We start from the raw sequence: 21883 nt of genomic DNA, 5'->3' as shown, positions 1-21883 counted from the left end.
GGTTGGAAATGCAGTTTCTGTGTAACAGAGGATGATTTCTTGTAACCCTGATGGTAATGGAACAGGAGCTGTGCCCAGGCATGGAAAGCAAAGGGATGCTCGTGGGGTTCTCTGACTACAAACCGGATGGTTTAATATGCGGAACAATGGGCAAGGTAACTCTGTGACAGGAAAGGAGCAAAAATACACAACATTTCTCTGTTTTGATATTTGGAAAACATTTTTGCCCTCTTTTCTCATCTCATATCCATAACTTAGCGGATAAGTGAGGTGAAGACTTTCTCCAGGAAACCAGGCAGACAGAGGTGCCCTGTGGTAGCCTGGGAAGTAGCCCCCAGAGAGATGTATGTCTGGATCTCTGGAACTTGCATGTTACTTTCGATGGCAAAAGGTGCTTTGCTGATGGGATTAAATTGAAGACCTTGAGATGGAGAGATTGTTTTGGGCTATCTGGTTGGGCTCTAAGCTCCATGGGAGTGTACTCATAAGAGGGAGGGAGAGGGATGTTAAATGACTGAGAGGAGAAGGTGGAGGGCAGGTGGGAGCAGACTGGAGTGATGCGCTCCGACCGTGGGGAAGGGGCCACGGGCCAAGGAGTACGGGTGGTCCCTAGAAGCTGAAAAAGGCAAGGAAATGGATTTTCTGGTCAGAGCCTCGGGAGGGAGCACAGCCCTGCCAACATCTTGATTTCAGCTGACTGGAGTCAATTTTAGACTTCTGGCCCCTCAAACTGTGAGAGGAGAGATTTGTGTTGTTTTAGGCCACCACGTTTGTGGAAATCTATTACGGAGGCCGGAGGGAACTGGAACATAGTCCTCAGTCTCTGGGGCTGCTGCACACCGTGCGAGTCTCTCTCCGACCACGCGTCTTGTGCTCTGCACTCTGGGTTTGGGCTGCCAGTGAACACGGCAGTTTCCAGAGACAGCTCGAAGGAACTGGGCTTGTTCCATCCGCCTTGTTCCTGTGCCTTGGCAAGAGGGAAAGAAGAAGGATGGAGGAGAAAAGAATGAGCGTGTGTGTGTGTGTGTGTGTGTGTGTGAGAGAGAGAGAGACAGAATGTAAAAGAGAATGAATCTACTTCCTGTTGTTTAAAACAAAACAAAAAAACCAACTCCTGGCTGGACTTTGATTTAAGTTAATAGTCCCCAGCTGCTTGGCTCCCTCATTGCTTTAGCATTCTTCCTTCTGGATATACACTTCCGCGTCTCTTTCTGTGCAGACGTAGGGCTTTACAGTGGGAATGCAGTGGCATCAAGCCGACAGCTCCTCCGTTCACGTGCTGGCAGAGATGCTGAGCACTTTCTCGCCCCTGTCCTATAGCTGCACGTTACCTCTTTCCGCACTGGTGCCCTGTGTTGTCCTGCTAGGGCGGGCTCACTGAACGTGATAGCAGGAGCCAAGGTGAACCTGGGAATTAAAAAAGGAAAGGAAGACAGAACAGACCAAAATGAAAAGGTAGAGATAGGGGCGCCTGGGTGGCCCAGTCCGTTAAACCTCTACCTTGGGCTTAGGTCATGATCCCAGGATCCTGGGATCAAGTCCTGCATGAGGCTCCTTGCTCAGCGGAGAGCCTGCTTCTCCCTCTGCCCGCTGCTCTCCCTGCTTTGTGCTCTCATGCTCTCTCTCTATCAAATAAATAAATCTTAAAAAAAAAAAGATGGAAATAAAGAGGAAAATCAAACTTGTCAAAGAAGGCAAAATCAATATTGACATGCCTATTTTGGAAATCAGTAGATTGCTGGTATTTATTTGGACATTAGTAGAAATATGAAGAACCATGAGAGAAAGTTTCTTTAAGAAGAGTGACCAGGGGGCGCCTGGGTGGCTCAGTGGGTTAAAGCCTCTGCCTTCGTCTTGGGTCGTGATCCCAGGGTCCTGGGATTGAGCCCTACGTCGGGCCTCTGCTCAGCAGAGAGCCTGCTTCCTCCTCTCTATCTGCCTGCCTCTCTGCCTACTTGTGATCTCTGTCTGTCAAATAAATAAATAAAATCTTTAAAAAAAAAAGAGTGACCGGATGGCTGGGTGGCTCAGGCGGTTGGGCATCTGCCTTCAGCTCAGGTCATGATCTCTAGGTCCTGTGATCAAGCCCCATGTTGGGCTCCCAACCTTCTGGGGAGTCTGCCTCTCCCTCTTCCTCTACCCCTCCCCATGCTTGTACACTGTCTTTGTTTGTCTCTCAAATGAATGAATAAAATCTTTAAACAAGAAAAAAAGAGTGACCTTGAGAGTGATTTTATTTAAAATTTCATGACCATGTGACTAGCTACTTGGGTGGGGATTTGGTGAAAAAATACACACAAATAATAGTTGCTGAAAGATTTAATTATTAATTTATTTAATTATGTGTGGAAATCATAAACCAATGACTTATAAGACACATGATAATAACTTACCAGTCCTGGAGACCTGTGAGCAGAGAGGCAGGGCGAGAGTGAGAGCAGGTGGTGCGAGTGGATGATGAGGGTGAAATTAATGTGGGACATCTTGGAAAAGGTTATGAGAGAGGTGTCCCAGCATTGAGAGTTCTTGGGGTGAGTGTTTATTCAAAGTGATGGATATTCAGCCTAGGGGTAGAGTAGAATTTTGGAGATGGAAGAGCCTTTGAGATTATTTAAAGCAGCCTTTCATTTTATAGGTAAGTAAGGTGAGGCCCATATAGATTCAGTCCTTGCTCAGCTGGACGCTGGGTTTTCTACCCCTCAGGCAAGTGTAGTCTTGGGGAAGGGTCCCACAATGGGGCTGAGGTGATTTCTCAACTCCCATATCCTATAAGGGTCCCTGCAGTTCTGGAACCCTAAAATGGACTGCGGCCCCACCATGGAGCCTCATCATTTTTGCAAGCCCCAGGACTCTGGTTCTGATTTTATTGAAGGTAAATGAGTTTTCAGTCTTAAGAAGTAGTCAAAGCTGGTCACTGAATGCTGCAGAACCCAGGAAATCATTCCTCCAGATATAGTTAAACTTTAACCATTATAGGAAGAGAGAGTCGATGTAAGTAAGGTGGTGTAGGTGAGAGGAATCCGGAGACCCCACAGCACTGTAGGACCAGCCCCTACTTACTCTCATGACTTGAAACCAGTCACTTACACACTGTAGGCCTCAGATGCTGCATCTCTGCCTTGGGCAGAGTGACCCCTGACGGGATGTAAGTCTACCTCACAGGCCTGTGGTGAGACTAAGAGAGATACCAGGCGGACCAGTGCCTTGAAAGTACAGTGCTCTAGAAGCAAAGGTGCTGTTATCCCACTTCTGAGATGAGGGACTTCTGTCACTCTCCAGATATTTTGCTACAACCACTGCCAAATATCAAAAAGCGTGTCAGGTCTGAAACCTCACTCCTGAAGAGCTGCAAAGGTAGGACTTACTTCTCGATGTGGTTATATCGACTTTTCTTTTGGCAAAATAGACTAGGGTAACATACAGGGTTTAGTTATTGTCTTATTTTAGGTATGTCTTGTTTATGATCTGCATAACTGAAATTAGACTACTGGTGAACCAGGGGTTCATTATTCACAGGGCAAAGGGGCCGCTCACTGTTCTAGCAGATTGTTACTTGGTGGCTCGTTTCCAAAGGTATTTGTTTTTTTGTTTTTTTGTTTTTTAATTTTTTCAGTGTTCCAAGATTCATTGTTTATGCACCACATCCAGTGCTCCATGCAATTCAGGCCCTCCTTAATACCCACCACCAGGCTCACCCATCCCCCCCACCCTCTCCCTTCCAAAACCCATAGTTTGTTGTAGATTGTTATTCAGAAGCATTTGTTACATGAAGTTGGGACTGTTTATGTAATAATACTGAGCTTTTGCAAATTTGGTACAAAATTACAGTAAAGAGCTGAATGGGTGATCTTTACCTGGAATCAAGTGTGGCATGGTATTATTTTAGGACAGTCATCCCTTATTTATTTGGGAAATTATTACTGCATTTCGGTCACAATGATGAATTTTTTAATTATAATAATGACTTACTATAATATATAATAATTATATAATATAATAATGACTGTTTATATATAAACTGTATATAAGTATATATAAATATATACTGTTTATATGTGTATATATATATAAAATATATAGTAATGTAAAAATGATTGTTTTTCTTCAGTCTGTTTATATGTCATGCTTGTTAGCCCCTTTCCCAGAATTCCAGATATGTGTCTGCGGGGGAAGACAGACTTAAATCGATGGGTTTGCCACTTTTTTGCTTCTCTGACAGAAGCTTCACTGAGGGGAAACTCTGAAAGGTTAATGAAGGAAGCATCTTTAAGCTTTAATCAGGCTCTCAGGACCAGCATTTCTTGGTCTCAGTATGCAGAGCTAATTAATTTGGGATGTAACTATAGTTACGATTTGCAGAGTTCATTTTCTGCAACACAAGGCACTGTATATTAATTTGTACCTTATATAGATAGAATATAATATATAGTACAGTGATATTTTTCTACATATTTCTCAGTTATTGTTTTCTGTGCAAGTGTCACATATGGCTCTGGTATCTTTCTTATTATAGTGAGCAGAAAAGGAAGGAGAATTAATTCATAAGGGGTAAATATAAATTTATAAAGTTTGGAATTTATGGTAAGTTGATCCAAGAATGTCTTCTAAAACCTTCTGATTAGTCATATGATTAACATGAATGCATTCAAGTTTTGTTTTCTTAAATTTTTCTTCATTAAGATGATACAGAGTAGAAGAAACAAAGAATGTCATTTCCGTTCCAAGGGATAAGTGCATCAGAATTCCATAGGAGAAGGGGAGAAGTGTGGGAAGAGGAGTGAGTCCCAGAACATGTGTAGAAATGATCATAGCAAATCCAGCCAACATTTGTATATCACATTTATCTTTCAAAGGACAAACATATTTTTCTTTCGCAACAACTACATGAGGCCAGCAGGCCACGTGTTATCTTTCGTGTTTGGTTGCTGCTTTTTATCTTTCCTGGAGGCAGTGGGGGGCAGTGGTTAGGTGTGTGGGCACTAGAACTAGGTGTATGGCTTTGGATCTGAGTTCCCAGACTCCCCAACTGTGTGACCTCAGGTGCATTATTGTGAAATCTGCTTCCTCATTTGTAAAGTTTGGGTGATAATAGGCCAGCTCCATGAAGTTGTGGAATTAAATGGGATGCTGAGTTCATTAGCACAGTGCCTTGCACGCTGGGAACATCCCGTAAGTGTTGACCATTATTCTAATAAGTTCCTTCTTGGGGCTTCTGGTCCCGCTGCTTGAACATAGAGCCTAGGATTTAGTAGAGCCCTGGAACTTTCTGATTTCCAGCAGCCTCATGAATTCTTGTTCTGTCATACCTCTTCCTGTATTGCTAAATACTATGAGAGGCGAGGAGACCTAGCGACAGAAGTTCTGTGCCCCAGCTTCCCGGTGGGTGGTGTGGGTGTCTAATAGTAAGCACCATGCTGGATATTTTGGGCCCTCCCTCTAGAGCCTGCTTTTCCTCCTTTCTGTGCTGGGGCAAAAGAGCACCTAGACCTACTTTGTTTCCTTGGTTGTGTTGGGTTGTCTTGAGTTATCTTTGGAATCTGATCTGGTATAATAATAGGATGTCCAAAGCTGGAATGGTAGAGGAGCAAAAAATCCATGTCTCCACCTGTGAAAATCATGAGTAGATTTAAGGGTTGCAAGTGACCAACTGGGGAGCAGCTGGAATTGTCCACTGTTTGGATTTGACAAAACTGTGACACTTCCTTGGGGCTCAGTGGCCAGGAGTATTAATAGCGACGAGAGAAAAGGATCTGAAAAATTGCCAACTGTGGAACAGTAGCAAAAAGTTGAAGCATTCTCTTTTTTAAGGAGAACTCAAGTCTTTTGTAAAAAAGTAAGTGGGAAAATTCTGAGAGAACTACTGAAAAATTATTTAGGGGTTACAGTTCCAAAAGGGGTATCAGATGCCTTTTTCTAAGTGTGTTCACCAGTGTGTGCCCTTAAATAGTTCTGTTCACCTGCGACTTCGTTTCAAACACACTGTGCTTTTCTTTTCCCGTTTTCCCTTGAATGATAATTTCAAATTAGCAAGACTATCCGGACAGTGCTGGACATGTGGAAGCAGCCTCTGAAGTCTGTACAGAGCCCAGCCCTGCTCTAGAACGACCCCTAGCCTACTTCTTACCTATACCCTCCTCCAGACTCATCCTCTAAAGACATAGATGAAAAAACCTTGGCAACTGCCGTTAAATCACTGAGCTGTTTCCTGCCAAGAGTTTTAGAGGAGCTTCATGTCTAAAAGTGTGAAAGGCCACACAGACTTCTGAAAAAGCACGACATCTATATGCTCAAACAGTCAGGAAGACCAGTTCTGTCTGAGGTACATGGTGGGTTTCTGCTTTTGGTGCGGAGGATTGAAAGAGTTTACTGAGAGGATACCAAACTGTCTCTGAGGAGCTGCCCAACATGAACACTTGGATGCCTCAACTTCTCATTGTTTGGGCTTAGGGACCAGGCTGCCTGTCTCTCCTCTCCCAGGACTCTTCTAGAAGCTTCATGTTTGGGTTTGGAGAAGGCCCTGCTTTTGAAGTCATCTACCTCCCCTAACTCCCTATCACCAGGACCTTTCAAGACTGACACCAGCAGAGCTCCCTTTCCCTGATAGGAATGCCAGGAATTTCCATCGTTTCCTAGGGCGAGTGATTAAATAAGCTCAGCATGGGGCTGGCCTTTCAGAAGCACCTTTTTCAAGCATCTGTGAATGGAAATAGTTTAGGAACACGCAAAGAACTGACCCTGGGCAGAGAGACAAGTTAGGGCAGGAAACAGGAGTCTGAGTATCCCTGTGGGATTTCTTGGAAATGTTCAAGCTATTTGCATCACTTACTGGCAGGGTTTTATTTATGTGGCTTTGTAAGTCCTAATAAAGTTGATATTTTTTTTTTTTTTTAGAAGAACTTGGTGTCAAATGGCTTGTGGAGAAGTAGACAAAAATTCAGTCAGAATCACCTTGAAGCTGGGGGCACCTGGGTGACTCAGTTAAGCGTCTGTCGTTAGCTCAGGTCCTTATCCCAGAGTCCTGGGGTGGATGGATGGAGCTCCACATCAGGCTCTCGGCTCAGTGGGGAGTCTGCCAGGAGTCTGCTTCTCCCTCTGCTTGCTGCTCCCCCAGCTTGTGTGTGCACATGCTCTCTCTCTCTCTCTCTCAAATAAATAAATAAATAAATAAAATCTTTAAAAAGAAAATAAGAATTATCGTGGAGGGGATTTGTAGCCCCTCTACCCTCTGCTTCCAGTCAGGCAGGTAGGGTTCCTGAGAACTGAGAAATGGAATTTGGTAGCTGTCACTTCCTTTTAAATAACTACGAAGATTTCCTAATTTTTATCATTAGAGATAATATTCATGACCTCTTTTGCCCGCAGTGTTTTTCCAGGTTCTCACTTCTGCTCTCATCAAGAACTCACTGGTTAGGCCAGGTCCTCCCCACCTAGTGTTTTTTGCTCAGCAGTATTTAAAAAAAAAAAAAAAAAATTGTTCCACACGGTAGTCCCATGAGATTCTGATTTTTTAAAAACCATTTTCCCATAAGAAACCATTAAGAATAGTTTCTCGGATATGTACTGCGTGCTAGGAAGGTTCCCCCTCAGTTCATTTAGTTTCTCAGAAGTTCTTCAAGGTGGAAATTACCTGCAGCTTGCAAGTGAGGAGGGTTGAAGCCCACGGTGGAGTGGTCTGGCCAACATTTGAGTTCAGCTGACTCCAGCTCCCACTGATCTTTCTACTCTGTCCACGGCTGACACAGAGGCGTCCATTCTCAGGGCATCTCAAGATTTTGGTGGGAAAACAAACGATCATAGGTGTATGTGACTTCAGTCCGCAGCTGTTTATAGGTGGGTTTTTGTTTCATAATTCACAGTATGTATAGATTGAATGCTTGAGCCTGGTCTTTTCCAACCATTTTAAGTAGAATTCCTCCCCACCCTTTCCTGGTTTGTATTCTGTTCTGAATCCTGGTAAGAGTGTGGGGAGGGAGAATAATTTGTTTTTCCTACAATTGGGTTGAAGCTGAATGTGGTTTGTTTTTATTTTTAGAAAAACTAAGGGGAAAAAAAAGATATACTCAGCCATTTTTCTGTTCAGACAGCATGAAGGCATTAGGCTGTTTTCAGTGCTTGGTTGTTAGGGGTAGGGTGGGAAAGAGTGGTTCCTTTTGGTAGCAACTCCTAGTAACTTAAAACAGACGAACTCTGAAACTTTCCTTGAAAGGCTTGAGTTGTTCATTTGGTGGCCTGGGAAAGGGAATAATGTCTGAGAGTCATGGGTTTTGAGGGAAGGTAACGGCCCTCAGCACGATTGTGAACTAGGGTGGCTCTTTTCCTCCCTCACATTCCCTGCCAGTGCCCCTGCTCTTCAGGATACTGGCGGGTCTTTAGCTTCGGACAGTCTGGTTTACGTGCTGGCTTTGCCCCTTACCAGCAAATCTCCAAACTCTCTAAGCCTCACTTTGCTTAGCTATGAAATGGGAATAGCAAGAAAACCTTCCTTGCAGGGCATATGAATTCTAAAATTTGTTAAGTAATATAGCAGGTCTGCACTGAACTGTGGTGGCCATTTAACTGTAGACAACTCCCAGCCCTCTCGCTTGGCTTCGCTTCCCTCCCCTCCCCTCCCCTCCTCTCCCTTCCGTTCCCTTCCCTTCCGTTCCCTTCCCTTCCCTTCCCTTCCCTTCCCTTCTTTTTCCTTCCCTTCCTGCCCATGCCCCTCCCCCTCCCCTTCACCAGGAACCAGCATTCCATTGCCTCAGCTCTCTTTTTAAGAGGCCTGATAGGCCTGGTGCTCTCTGATCCCACCTTCTGTCCTCCCTCCCTCAAAACCTCACTGCCCTCACTCCTACTTACCGGTGCCATAACTTTGTTTAGGGAATATCAAAGAAGTCGATTTTCTTGCAGGTCTTTTAAAAAATAACGAAAGACTTGGTGGCCACCAGCAAAGAATGTGTTTTAAGGAAAGTAACACACACTGTGAAGCGGGGGGTGGCTGAGAGCAATTTTCATGGAGGGGGTGCCATAGCATCCTCATGGCTGAGAGAATGTCCTCTGGGTTTTATTTCCAGCTTTGTCACTTAGTGGAGAGATAGCATTGTGATGGGGGGGGTTGACCTCTCAGTGCTTCTTCGCTCTCATCAAAAGATAGGGGTAGTTCAAAAAAAAAAGATAGGGGTAGTTCAAGTATCTACCTGTAGGGGAGTTGTGAGAACTGAATGACTGAATGAGTTAGTGAGGCAGAACACTGCCTCACACCTAAAGAGAACCACATAAGAGTATGTATTGTAGAAAGTGACAGGAATGGTCACAAGGTGGCTGCAGCATTTCCAGTGGGTAAAGGAGTCTTTGTTTCAGTGCCTTTTCGGAAGCAAGGAAACTATGCCAGGCTTTTGGTAGGCTCTCTGTCACAAGTCATTGGCCAACGTTGAGTCACAGTCTTTTCCTAAATCCGTTATGGACAAGGGAATGGGCTGGCTCTGGTTGGCTTATCTAATGATTTGGAGTAGAATGAATAGTGAGGAAGTATAAGTACTATGATCAGTATTGTTATGTGTAACTTAATATCTATAATATCTAATATCACATAATAAATATACTATATGGTTACATCTATAATGTTAATTTAGACAATGATTGTTATTAATTAACAATGTGATTTCATTATAATCTGCTCCATTATTACTTATACTCTGTTCCACTTACAAAATTATCATGTTGTATATAACACAGGAAAAAAATCAGTTTACTCACAAAATAATTACAAGTTTACTTTTAAGTGATTTATAATTTTGTAATAAATGGAGCTACAAGGTGCTGAACTCCGAAGACTACAACTCTCATATTTTCAGTGACTACAACTCTTGCCACAGGAAACATTGTGAAATTGGTGTCCTGTTCTGAGTCATAACTATAAACACTTTGTGCTCCTTCCGATGTTTTTCATTTTCATCCTTTTTATAAGTTTTTGAAAGTTGACATTTGGCCCTGATTGAAACAAGCTTCTCTTTTCATATCCTAGGATAGGGTTTTTTTTTTTTTTGGTATAAATATTTCCATACACAGATCAGTTTCTTTCTGATGAAGATACAGGACTAGAGACTTGTCAGGAAAAACAGGAGCATGGAACTAGAAGTCGGCAAATGTTCTGGCAGAAATTTAGACTCCAGTTTTACTCCAAATGCCTAAAGATGCCTCTGTTCTCTGATATTTGAAATAACCTTTCTGTCACATTCTTCTTGTTCTGTGAAGCAGGAAAATGCATATATAAAATTATTGTGGACATTTTAGATTGAGTCTTGAACCTGAGCTCAGGCATTCAAAGTAGTGTAAGTGAGGTACAAGCGTACTCTTCCCCTTGGGGCTTTCCTTCATTTTGTACTTGTACGAGGATATCCTCCTGATCGCTATTTGGTGCTTTACTGGGACCATTTGAGGAGTACCATAAAGATGTAGTGATGGCTCTACCTCACATTTTACATAGAAGTCTTACCGTTGAATTGTTTTTGAAACCATTGAGGGGAGGTGGGAATCTGTCTCATTCTGAGGAACATTCACTGACTGCCCTCCATGTGCTGTGAATTGCGGTACAAAGATGAATAAAACAAGGTCCTTTTCCTATTAATCATCATCAACGTTTATAATTCATTTTTTTTCAGTTTCTCAGAAAATAAGAGGTATCATAATCCTCATGAAAACAAAAACTGCTTTTAGAAATCTCCATACTGGTTATGGCCTCTTTCATAAACCTCCTCAAAGGGTCCCCCAAAAGACTCATAAGGTAAAGATAGACTGGAGAGCTGCCATTTTGTGATGGAAATGATATGAACTGGGTGTCAAAGATCCGTGCATAAATCCTGCAAGTGAGAGTGAAAAAAGAGTAAAGCAGTTGGGAAACAGGGTTCAGGGGAGGAGGGGGGTTGTCCCTTGGCCCAGAGAAAAGGTGACTGAAGCGTTAATGAGATTTCGGGGAAGAGATTCAGGCAAGGAAGAGGGGCCTTACACAGTACTCTTGTCTTACGAAATATATGCACTTTATGAGATTTGCTGAGAAATTAAAGCAAGCAGTGTTCATGGGAAAATGTCATTCTTAGTCAATGCAATATGAAAATGATGTGACATTTATTAACTATCCATAACGTGCTGAGCATCATGCTCAATAAAGAGGGGAGACATAGGCTTTGCCTTTGGGAATTTCAAATTTAATGAGAAGCAGAGTTTTCCAGCATTGGCACATTTGCATAAAAGAGAAATATCAGCCAAGCCTACAAATTGTTTCCCCACCCACCAGCAGAATTTCAAAAGGCACAATAGAGGGCACCACATGCCAGATGGAATGTGAGCCGCCTCTTCTTTATCCCTCCAGTGTTGTTGTAAGTTCGGTGTTGGCAAAACTTCAGTGGTTTCCAGAGAAGGTCAGGAACTCTCCTTGATGCGCATCCCTGTCCGTCTGTGCAAGTGAAGAAGGCATATGCAGAGTACCCTTCCTTTGCCCCACAGGAAAGGTTCAGAATCCATTTGATAGAAGCCCGTGAAAGAAGGTTGGAAGGTAATTTCCGTCTGGGTATGGTGTACACACCATCGATCACAGCTGTTTCCACACTGCTGCCATGCGGATCCAGTCTGCTTTTTAATGTTCGTTTAAAATGCAATTCCGAAAGTGTGGAACTAAATAATTTGGTTTGGAAGCCTTCACTATTGGTTGCACTTTTGCACATTTTGGTAGACCAAAAGGTACCTCCTATAAACAGTGAAGACTGTCCAGTAAGGATTTCGGGGAGCCTGAGTGACCCTAAACTCATAAATTGACACCACTAAGCCTTCATTTGCTTTTTTATGCAAGAGGGATGACAATACTACCTATGTTACAGTGGCATTCTGAGGGTTATTTCGTTTAAGTGAGGTACTTGGCAAAATACTTTAGAAGGTATTCTGCAAATGCTCCCTACTAATTAGAGGAGAAAGACAAAGAAAATTAGATTTTTTTTTTGAAAATTACTGAGTCCAGTAGTTCTTTTGCACTGTCTCTCCCATCCTCCCTCTCCCTCTTCCTCTCTGTCTACATGTGCACACACCCCCTACCTATGTGTATGTGTGTGTGTGCATGCATGACTGCGTATTTGAAAAGATCTGAATTAGAAGAATGTGGTCTTCACCATTTCAGAATTGTAGTCTTTTTTTTTTTTCATACATATTAACTAACTGTGAATTTTGCAAAATGATGTAAATGCTCTGGGTCTCATATAAGCTCTTCTGCAAAATGAAGAGGGTAGAGTAGGTGATTTTGAAGACTCTTTAGGCCATGCAGTGGGTTAGTAGCTGTAGTGTCATCCAAAGTTCTGTTCTGCCCTTAAATTTGATTTTAAATACATGATATTATTTTTTACTTTTTCTTTTACTTCAATTCAGAATAAATATTTTTTGTGCCCTCACTTTAGTTATATTTTCCCAGTTCTCTGACACAGAAGTTAGTTGGCAAAAATTGGCAGATGGAAAACTTTCTTCTTATTAGTTTTGTTTGAAATATTAGTGATCTCATGATTATTGATTTTCCATTTGGTTATATGTTCCTATGTTCCTTTCATGTAACTTTAGAGCTTTTGAAACATTTTCTAGGCTTACATGTTTTGAAACTCACTTTATTCTAGATTTCTACACTCAGTCATGGAATATTCTCGTCCCTCCCAGGTTCATAAAATCCATGGATAATTATTCAAATACACATGTCTGCAAATTTAACAAAAAGCATAACATTCCCATTAATAATCCCAAGAAAACTTGCAGTTTCTCTCAATTCAGTGATCTGTTTATATTTATCATATTATGAAATTTTTCTTCTCATGTTAATGAAAGACACATTGCATGAAAACATAAATCCACTAGTTATCAACAAAGGAAAAAAATCATTTTAGCCATGCTCCTTATTGAGAAGATGGCCCAGTGGGAGCTATGACCTTCTTACCTTTTCAGGTTAATGACCAAGTATTAGAATCCACCAAAAAAAAAAAAAAAAAAAACCCAAAACAAAACAAAACAAACAAAAAAAAACTGGGTGGTCTTCTGTGCTTTGCGAGCTTTTTTTCCTTCATCTGAGATTGTGGTTCTGTAAAGTGGGACTGCTTATATTTTAAAAGCTTGTGAGCTAGTCCTTTTCCCAGCTGGGACATTATTAAATTAAATCCTTCCCTCTCTGCCTCTTTGTATATAGTTAATCTCACTTTCAAAATTTGCAATAAGTCAGCATTTAGAATGAAGGGAATAAGAAAACAAAAAAGAGTATTAACCTTTATTTCCATTTTAGTTACAATTACCTAGAAAAGGTGGATCCTGATAAACTGAAAGTCTCTGTTGTCGTTTTTTTTTTTCCGTTTGCTGAACACTTGGGTGGATTTAGGTATACCCACAGTTGGAGAGAGCTGAAGAATTTAAAGTTCTGGGGTGCTAAAGGAAGGATGAGAAGGGGAAAGACACAGGCTTGGGGAGAAAGGCAGGTGGTAGAGTGTGCTGCAGGCTTTGGAATTGGGGGTATGTGGTGATCTTATTTAGTCCTCAGGGGCAGGGATAATAGGCAGAAGGCAGTGAGTGAACCCTTGATTCCTTGTAATATCTTTTAAAAAAAAATTTTTTTAAGCCATAGTGTAAGTTCAATGAGGACGGAGATTGTGCCTGTTTTGCTCGTTGCTGTACCTAGGACAGTTCCTCAGCTCAACAAATATTTGAGAAAGGAAGAGCAAGGTATTTTGTATACTTAGGACGTGCATTGTACCCTGGGTGTTGTCTTAAATCTTCCCAAAGCTCACAATCTGGTGGACCTCTCCCCAAAGGCACCTCTGTATGGACAAAGAATGTTTTCTAAAATTGACTTCAGGGAAGGCAGAGGCCCAGACCCCACGTCCAACAGTCAGTTACAGCACAGACTCAGATCCAGGAAAAGTAAAAGACAACAGGAGCTAAGTCTGAGAAGGGAGAAGACAAATTTGAGCTGATATTGGGGAGGAAGAGGTCAGAGAGTGTCGGTGTCAGAGGGGGAAGACTGAGCGAAACCCTGATCATCTGAACATCTCTAACCACGGAGGGACCAGATGTCTGTCTGCTTCTTCAGAAAGACCCAGGGAGGGTCCTTTGGCTTCCTCTGAATTTACTTTATTTCTATTAAACTTAATGAAGATTGCAGACCTCTGAGATACAAGTTCACCAGGAAGTGTTTCTGAAAGGATGGAGGCTTCTGATCGTCCCCTGCACTTTTGGGTGCACTGTTTAATCTGACTGCTTTCTTCCTCAAATCTCACTGAAATCCTAGAAGCTGTTGCTTGTAAGAGATTCGTCTTTCAGAAATAAGAAAGGCTCGAAGAGCTTTGGATCGAAGGCACCCAGGATTGGGAAAGAAGCGTGTCAGGATGTCGGGCAGGAACTCAGGAGAGTGTGAAACACAAACTTTCCATAATTAACAGTTTTCCTGAAGTCTATTCCTATCTCCCCTTTGTTTCTAGAAAGCAAGTGAGAAAGGGCTATCTGTAGAGGGGCTTGAGGGAGACTGTCATCTGAGGAGAAGCTGCCTTTAGATGGAGCTCCCTAGGGTAACAGTGGTCTCTAGAGCCCTTCCCTGGTGAGTGTCTTCCCTGGGCCCTGGGGCTGGTGCCCCCCCCCCCACCCCGCATGCTGGGAAGAAAGTCTCAACCAAGTTCTGGGAAGAGAGGTAACTTCCACTAAGAATAGGAAGTTTGCATGAGTCTTGGGCCCTCCATGAGAGCTCATGGAATAAAATCCTAGAATATCTGTTATGAGCTATTATCTCCTACCCCTGTGCTGGAGTCTGGGGTTGTATTGCTAAGACATGGCATCATTATTTATGGTCCTCATGGTCGAACAGGGAGGAAAAAAAATCAACATAGTCCTACTGCAGTTTGAAAGATATTTGCAAGGAAATAAAGGACAGATAGAGGACCCACATTCTGAAGTTACTAATTCTGCAGAGGGTGGGGGAAGAAGTGTGATCAGAGAAAGGAACAGAGAAGGATGATTTGTTTGAGTGGAAGGGCATTAACATGAGGAAGTCCCCTGACCATCAGTGGAAGAGCCTCAAGGCTGAGTCAGAATGAGGATGTTGCCAGAGAATCAAGGAGCATTACATTCCTGTCTTTGTTGGGGAGATGGACTGGGGCTGGTGCCCCACAGGGAAACATACATACACCCACAAGCAGAGGTGCAGCTCCACCTCTGGAATCCAGTGTCCAGTGATAATCGTTAGACGCCGCATCACTTAGACTCCCAACAGGTGCTGGATGCCTGGGAGGATTCAGAGTAAGAAGGCTTGGTCCCTGTAGTCGGGAGGTTACAAGCGAGTTAAGAATGCCCAAGTCACCCCCCTCTCTCTCTGCCTGCCGCTCTGCCTACTTTGGTCTCTGTCTGTCAAATAAATAAATAAAATCTTTAAAAAAAAAATGCCCAAGTTACTCACAGGTAATAATAGCAAACAATGCTAGAGCGTGTATCGGTAAGCTCTCTATGGTGAAGGTGAGTCCAGAGGAAATAGGGGAAGAGAGAGGAAAGCCATTGCAGCCATCCTGGGCTCTGGGTGCGGAGAAGCAGGAGTTAGCTCAGGCGCATGTGGGGATGGGAGAAAAGGCTCGCAGAGAGGGGTGCAGTCTTCCTGCCCACAGCTGGGGTTGCCCTTGGGGTGCGGCGTGGGTGTGTATGGAGCCCAGCGAGGGAGCTGAAAATTAGGCAGAAGAATTTAGACTTGACTCAGTTAAAATAACCCATCTCTGGGGCGCCTGGGTGCCTCATTGGGTTAAGCCTCTGCCTTCGGCTCAGGTCATGATCTCAGGGTCCTGGGATCGAGCCCCACATCGGGCTCTCTGATTAGCAGGGAACCTGCTCCCCCCTTTCTCTCTGCCTGCTGCTCTGCCTACTTGTGATCTCTCTTTCTGTCAAATAAATAAATAAAATCTTAAAAAAAAAATAACCCATCTCTGAGGGGCGCCCAGGTGGCATAGTCCGTGAAGCATCTGACTGTTGATTTCAGCTCAGGTCATGGTTTCAGGGTCCTGGATCGAGCCCCATGTCAGGCTCCATGTTCAGTACAGAGCTGGTTTGAGATTCTTTCTCCCTGTCGTCCTCCTGATTATGCCTGCTTGCTCTCTCTCTCTCTGAAATAAATACATACATCTTTTTAAAAAAGCAAAAAAAACCCTGTTTCTGTAAGTGTTTTAACAGAGCTGTCTGTGTAGCAAAAAGGCTCTTGAGGAGTATTGGGAGTGACTGATGGAATGTCAGCCCGCAGTGTCAAACCGACGGAAGGAAGGGGCAGTGAAGGATTGGAGCTGTAGCCGTCACCAGGGGACAGGCTGATACAGTACGTGTGATGATGGGAATGAAGGGAGAGAGCCGCTGTCAACTGTGACTCCAGGATGTCTGCTGACTCTTACTGCGGTCCCTGATAGCATCAGGCCCTGAGGTTCAGAGGACGGCTAGGGAAGCGGCCACACAGCCCGGCCCCTGCCCTGTAGAGCAGAGGAATCCCGCCACTTGGTTGCTTAGGACCCAGGAGGCCACCTGTCATTGCATTGAGACAAATGGGCAAGTAATTATTTTTCTTTGTGTGCGGTTTACGACATTCTTGATTCGAATGGATCTTTTGGTTTGGTGGGTGATTGCCAGATGTCTTAATTAAATGCAACCATGAATAGTCAGGTACGAATAAGAAGCACTTTTTACTAAGCTGCTGTGACTTCAGGGGTGTGCAGGTGAGGTCTTGGAAACTTGGTTTGGAGGGACCACCAAACAGCAACAAACCAAGCCTAAAACAAAACAAGGTAAGAGAAGTGTGACATGAGCAGTCCGCGAGGGTGATACTTGGCCGCAGGTAAGCAAATGGCTTGACGCTGAAGGCTGGCTCTGAGGTTGGAAGCTCGTTTGGGAAACCCGGCCTGAGGAGTAGGGGGTGGTGAGCTCGGGCTGAGCTGCCCAAGAGGACAGTGGGGTTGCAGCTTCTGCCTGTGCTTCTGCAGAACCTGCCACTGGACCCTCAGACCCCACTCCCCTCGTCCTGTGGAAAGAGCGGGCTCTTTCGATGTTGCCCAGGAAGTCTTCAGTCTGAGATACTGCACTTTGCTTCTCTTACTACTCTGGCGAGGGAGAAAGTAACCTGAGCTGCTCTTCTTTGCTGCCTTTGCATAAAAGAAACATCCTTAAGTGTTTCAACCATGGTTTGTACTGGTAGGATACCTCTGTATCCCTGTACGTCTGGTCCCATGCACAGTCTCGCATGAGCGCTGGAGAAAATGTGTGTGGCGTGCAGGCGCCTCAGACATCAAGTGGCAGTCTTCTTGCGTTTCGTTTGTTTTAGTAACAGCGTTATTGAGATACAATTCACATATCCTACAACTCACCAATTTAAAGTATACAGTTGGCTAGCTTTGAGTATATTCAGCTGTGCAGTGATCACCACAATTGATACTAGGATATTTTCATCACCCCAGAAAGAAACTTTGTACCTATTAGCGATCATTCCCCTCTTCCCTCCAACTCCCTCCATCCCATCGAAGCCCTTGTCTGATTTCTGACACTGTGAATTTTCCTGTCCTGGAGGTTTCATAGAAATGGAATTGTACAATATGGGGTCCTCTCTCTGGCTTATTTCACTAAGCACCGTGTCTTCAGTGTCCATCTGTGCTGTAGCGTGTGTCAGGACGCCCTTCCTGTTTCTTGCTGAGTAATACTCTGGTGTATGGGTCTGCCCCATTTATTCATTCATCCTTTGATGGGCATTTGGCTTGTTTCTGCTTCTTGGCTCTATGAAGAGTGCTGTGATCATGGATGTACAGGGTTTTGGTGTGGACGTATGTTTTCAGTGCTCTCCGGTATGTGCCTAGGAACACAGCTGCTGAGTCATGTTTATGTGGTTCTGTGTTTAACCTTCTGAGGACCTACAGACTGTATTTCACAGTGGCTGTGCCACTCCTTCGCTACTGAGTACCCTTATTTCCTTTACCCCAAAAGGGAAGGAGAAAAACATCTTGAGTTAATTTGCTATATAGCGCCTTGGTGATTTATAGTAACTAAAGAGGATAGAACTAAAATGACCCGAGAATGGTTTTAGGTATGGTGTTTTATTTACATCTCAGTATCTGCACATTACAGTACACTTTAGTTCCCCACCACGTGGAGAAGAAGACCTGGTTAACATTCCTGTTCTCCTTTCCCTAAGCCGGTGAAGTGCAGGATGGTGCTGTTCTATGGGAGCTTGCCAGGGTGGTAGCCAGGAGCTGGGGGTGGCTCTTGGGCCCTCAAAAATGTGGCTACTTCACATTGACAAGTGCTGTGAGTCTAAAACCCACCCAGATTTGGAAACTTAATATGAACAAAAGAATGTAAAATATAATTTTTATATAAATTACATGTTGAAATTACATGGGATCTGTTGGGTTAAATAACATATAGTGTTAAAAATAGCCTCACCTGCTTCTTTTTACTTTTTTTAATGTGGCTCCTAGAAAATTTTAAGTTCCATGTGTGGCTTTTATTATATTTCTGTTGGGCAGTGCTGTTATTGATGATTTTTAAGACTTTGTGTTTTTTGAACTACTGGTAAAGAAAACAAAGTTTAAATATCCTTTGGGTAGATTCAGATTATTAGCAAGTTTTTTGTTTTTTTTTGTTTTGTTTTGTTTTTTTGTTTTGTTTTTTAAAGATTTCATTTATTTATCTGACAGAGATTGCAAGTGGGCAGAAAGACAGGCAGAGACAGAGAGAGGAGGAAGCAGGCCCCCCGCTGAGTGGAGAGCCCGATGAGGGGCTTGATCCCAGGATCATGACCTGAGCCAAAGGCAGAGGCTTTAACCCACTGAGCCACCCAGGTGCCCCTGTTTTGTTTTGTTTTGTTTTGTTTTTTAAATCACTGAAGAAAGACCAGGAATCCAGTTGCCCCTTGACTGAAAGTAAGGGCAAGTCAGCTTTCTGCAGAAGGGCCCTGACCAAGCAACCTTCCAGCAAGATGAATTCATCAGCTAACCAACAAAATAAGAAAAAGCTTTCACAAATAGAAACATGACCATGAAGACATTAAAACAAAGTCCTGTGATAATTGAATACAGTGCCTTCACTGATTCTCCCAGGAATGCGTTGGCCCTCTCTGTTGTAGAAGCCAAGAGAGTGACCAGTGGACATTGCAGGCCACTGCAATGGAGGAAGAGGATGGTAATACATATATGTGTGTATATATATATATGGCAAACTACTGGGGAAATGTTGGGGGAGGTTGGTCTTTCAACTACTATGTGTGGAGACTACTTCACCATTACCAGGGTTGGCCCTGTGCTTCTCACTTGCCTTTTTTTTGTTGAAGGTCAGCTTTCAGATTACCTGGAAAGCTATGTTGAAGGCATAACATACTTGGCAGCCCTCTTCTGTAAAACACACATGATGTACTGGTGTTTTTAATCTCAAATATCTGGACATAAGATTACCACTGGTGGTTTCATGATTCAAAACAGAGAACAGACCTATGTTTTGGCAATATCCCCAGGTAACATAATTTAGCTTGACTCCAGACCTTAAGACAGATAAATTCCTGAATTCTACTCCAATGGGAAGAAAACTTCTTCCCCTTTGGCTGAGGCAATTGCTGATGCGTAAAATGAAACTCGGGGCAGTGTTGGGGAAATGGATTCAAAAGGTGAGACAAAGTCCATACAACCTTAGGGCATATAGTAAATGAAGAATCCTGATCTCTCCTGTGGCCCATCCCAAGCGACCATGGAAAAAGAATAAAAATAGGTGGGAGCCCATCAGGATTTTATTCTCGGTTGACAGCAGAGGGATTCCACGTGTGTGTAAATGATGTCTCTTGTCAAAAACGTTCTTAACTGTTTTACTGATGTTGTTTCCTTGAGCTCACTGCCAAATCAAAATAGCTCAGTCTATTTTCTTCTTTCTGCTGATGAGTTCTTACGTGAAGGTTTGGCAGGTTAATCAATCACCGCTCATCACTGGTCCACTTTAAAGGAAGAACCTCTGGGCATTCCCTCTGGGAAGTACCAGAAGGTCATTATGGTTTACTGAAAAACAAGATAATTAAGAGAGAGACCATGATCCAGTAAACTAATTTGTATGTTGAACACATGAGTTTTGTTAGATCTCCTGGTTGATTTTAGGGCCAACTTTACGAGCAATGATCCCCTTTGAGAAGCTCCTCAGCATCCATTTTCTGTCCTGTACTCTCTTACTTCATAGCTGAGAGGCATGGGAGAGTCAGGAAATTATATCCTGGCCCTGGCTCCACTTCCAAGAAGCTTCTGGAAGGTGGAGAAAAGAATAAACAGAGGTGTTCTACACATAGGCGAGACTTGCTGCCCTAGGTGTGCCCAGGAAGATGGTTTGGGATCTCCTGACACGGACCTGGCCTGAGCAGAGTTTAAAGGTGGACAGAACTATTGCACCTGTCCCTCTTACCTACACTCAGGTTTCACATACCAGAGTGCTGGCCTATCTCTTCTGGGCATCCAGTCCCTTCATCCTTTCAGGTTCTCCTAGTGAGAAACGCTGTCTGATTTATGATTTCACTTATAAATTCATCCCGCACATATGTACCAGGCACTGTGCGTGCTCATTTTTCGGGTGGTCATTCATTCAAAAGGAGACCTCGGTGATAGGGCCCTGTGGGAAGAAGACCCCACAAATGACCTTCCAGACTTACAGCAAACTGACAGGGCAGAGACAATTCGTTGGCACCTTCACATCTTAGGATAAGACTTTCTCTTCTCACACCTAAATCCCTAAGTCCCTAAGTCCCTAATCCACCCAAGATGCTCATCAGAATCTGGGGGATCTAGCTCGATATATCTACCAGTTATTTCATTAGCAAGTAAGAACTCTCTGAGTTCCCACTGCTGGAAGTGAGAACCCCCAGGAGACTTGGTGGAGCAAAGAGGAAATTTGGAGAAATGGCTTCCTTGAGAAAAGAGACATCGTAGGGAGTGATCATCTGGGGAGAGAATCCGTGTTCAGAAATTCTTTGGACAGGAACATGGGCGAGAGAAGTCCAAAATAAGGAGGGGCTTTTTCACAGGTGGAACTGTCCAACAGTGGTCCGGCCACCCCATAAGTCACTACCAGCCCTTCTGTCCTGGACCGCCCTCCACTGGTGGAAGTGAAGGCTTGCCTTCAGGATGTCAGTCTGTGTTGCAGAGAGGGTCAGCCCCGATACTACAAGCAGCCTCTCCCCACTCTCGTTCCCTGCCACCCTCACATCTTCTCAGTCTTCGGAATAAGTCTGCAAGCTCAGGTGGAAAAAGGAGAATTGCTCTAAATTGCCAGAAATCTCTGTCTGCTAAATCACAAAATTCCATTCAGGAGCAGTTAAAATGATCATTGCTTTTTTAACACGACAAACAAAACAAAACTATGTTCTTAGCAGGATGTTTCAAGGGTAAGTTGGGAAATTACTGATGGAGTCTTTGGTCTTGATAGGGTCCTCTGAAAGCATTCGTAAAAATTACTCATTTTATAGATAAGGAAACTTAGAAGAATAAAATAACTGCAATTGAGAAAAAAAAAATCACAAGTGAGCCGAACAGGTTTCCCTTTTTCCAGTTATTGGGCTTGAGGTTTATCTAACATCCGTAGTCCTTTTCTTGTGTGAACTCTATCCTGGCACTGTACAGCTGGTCCCTTTGCCATAAAGAAAATGCAGTACCTCTGGAAAACCACATCTTCATGCAGCCTTAGACATATTTATGTAACTCAGTCGGAAGAATTTAAAAAGATAAACTTCCAGTTCTGCAAACTTACTGTAACTTTTGAAAAATGACCTATATCCTGCCTGTAAGATATGCCATCCCCTTCATCATAAGCTCCAAAGAGTCAAAGATCCCGTTTTTGTTGGCAGTGATGTTGAGAAAGG

General features: G+C 43.4%; 1 protein-coding gene across 1 annotated transcript in view; it reads left to right on the top strand.

Annotated features, from left to right (window-relative positions):
* Positions 1–21883, top strand: part of COLEC12 (collectin subfamily member 12) — a 192872-nt gene that overhangs the window by 17364 nt on the left and 153625 nt on the right. The window lies entirely within an intron of this gene.

Source organism: Lontra canadensis, unplaced genomic scaffold, assembly GCF_010015895.1.
Source record: "Lontra canadensis isolate GAN:19392208 unplaced genomic scaffold, GSC_riverotter_1.0 scaffold17, whole genome shotgun sequence".
Taxonomy (NCBI): domain Eukaryota; kingdom Metazoa; phylum Chordata; class Mammalia; order Carnivora; family Mustelidae; genus Lontra; species Lontra canadensis.
The sequence above is the reverse complement of the archived record's forward strand: the minus strand, read 5'-3'. Positions and strand labels throughout refer to the sequence as shown.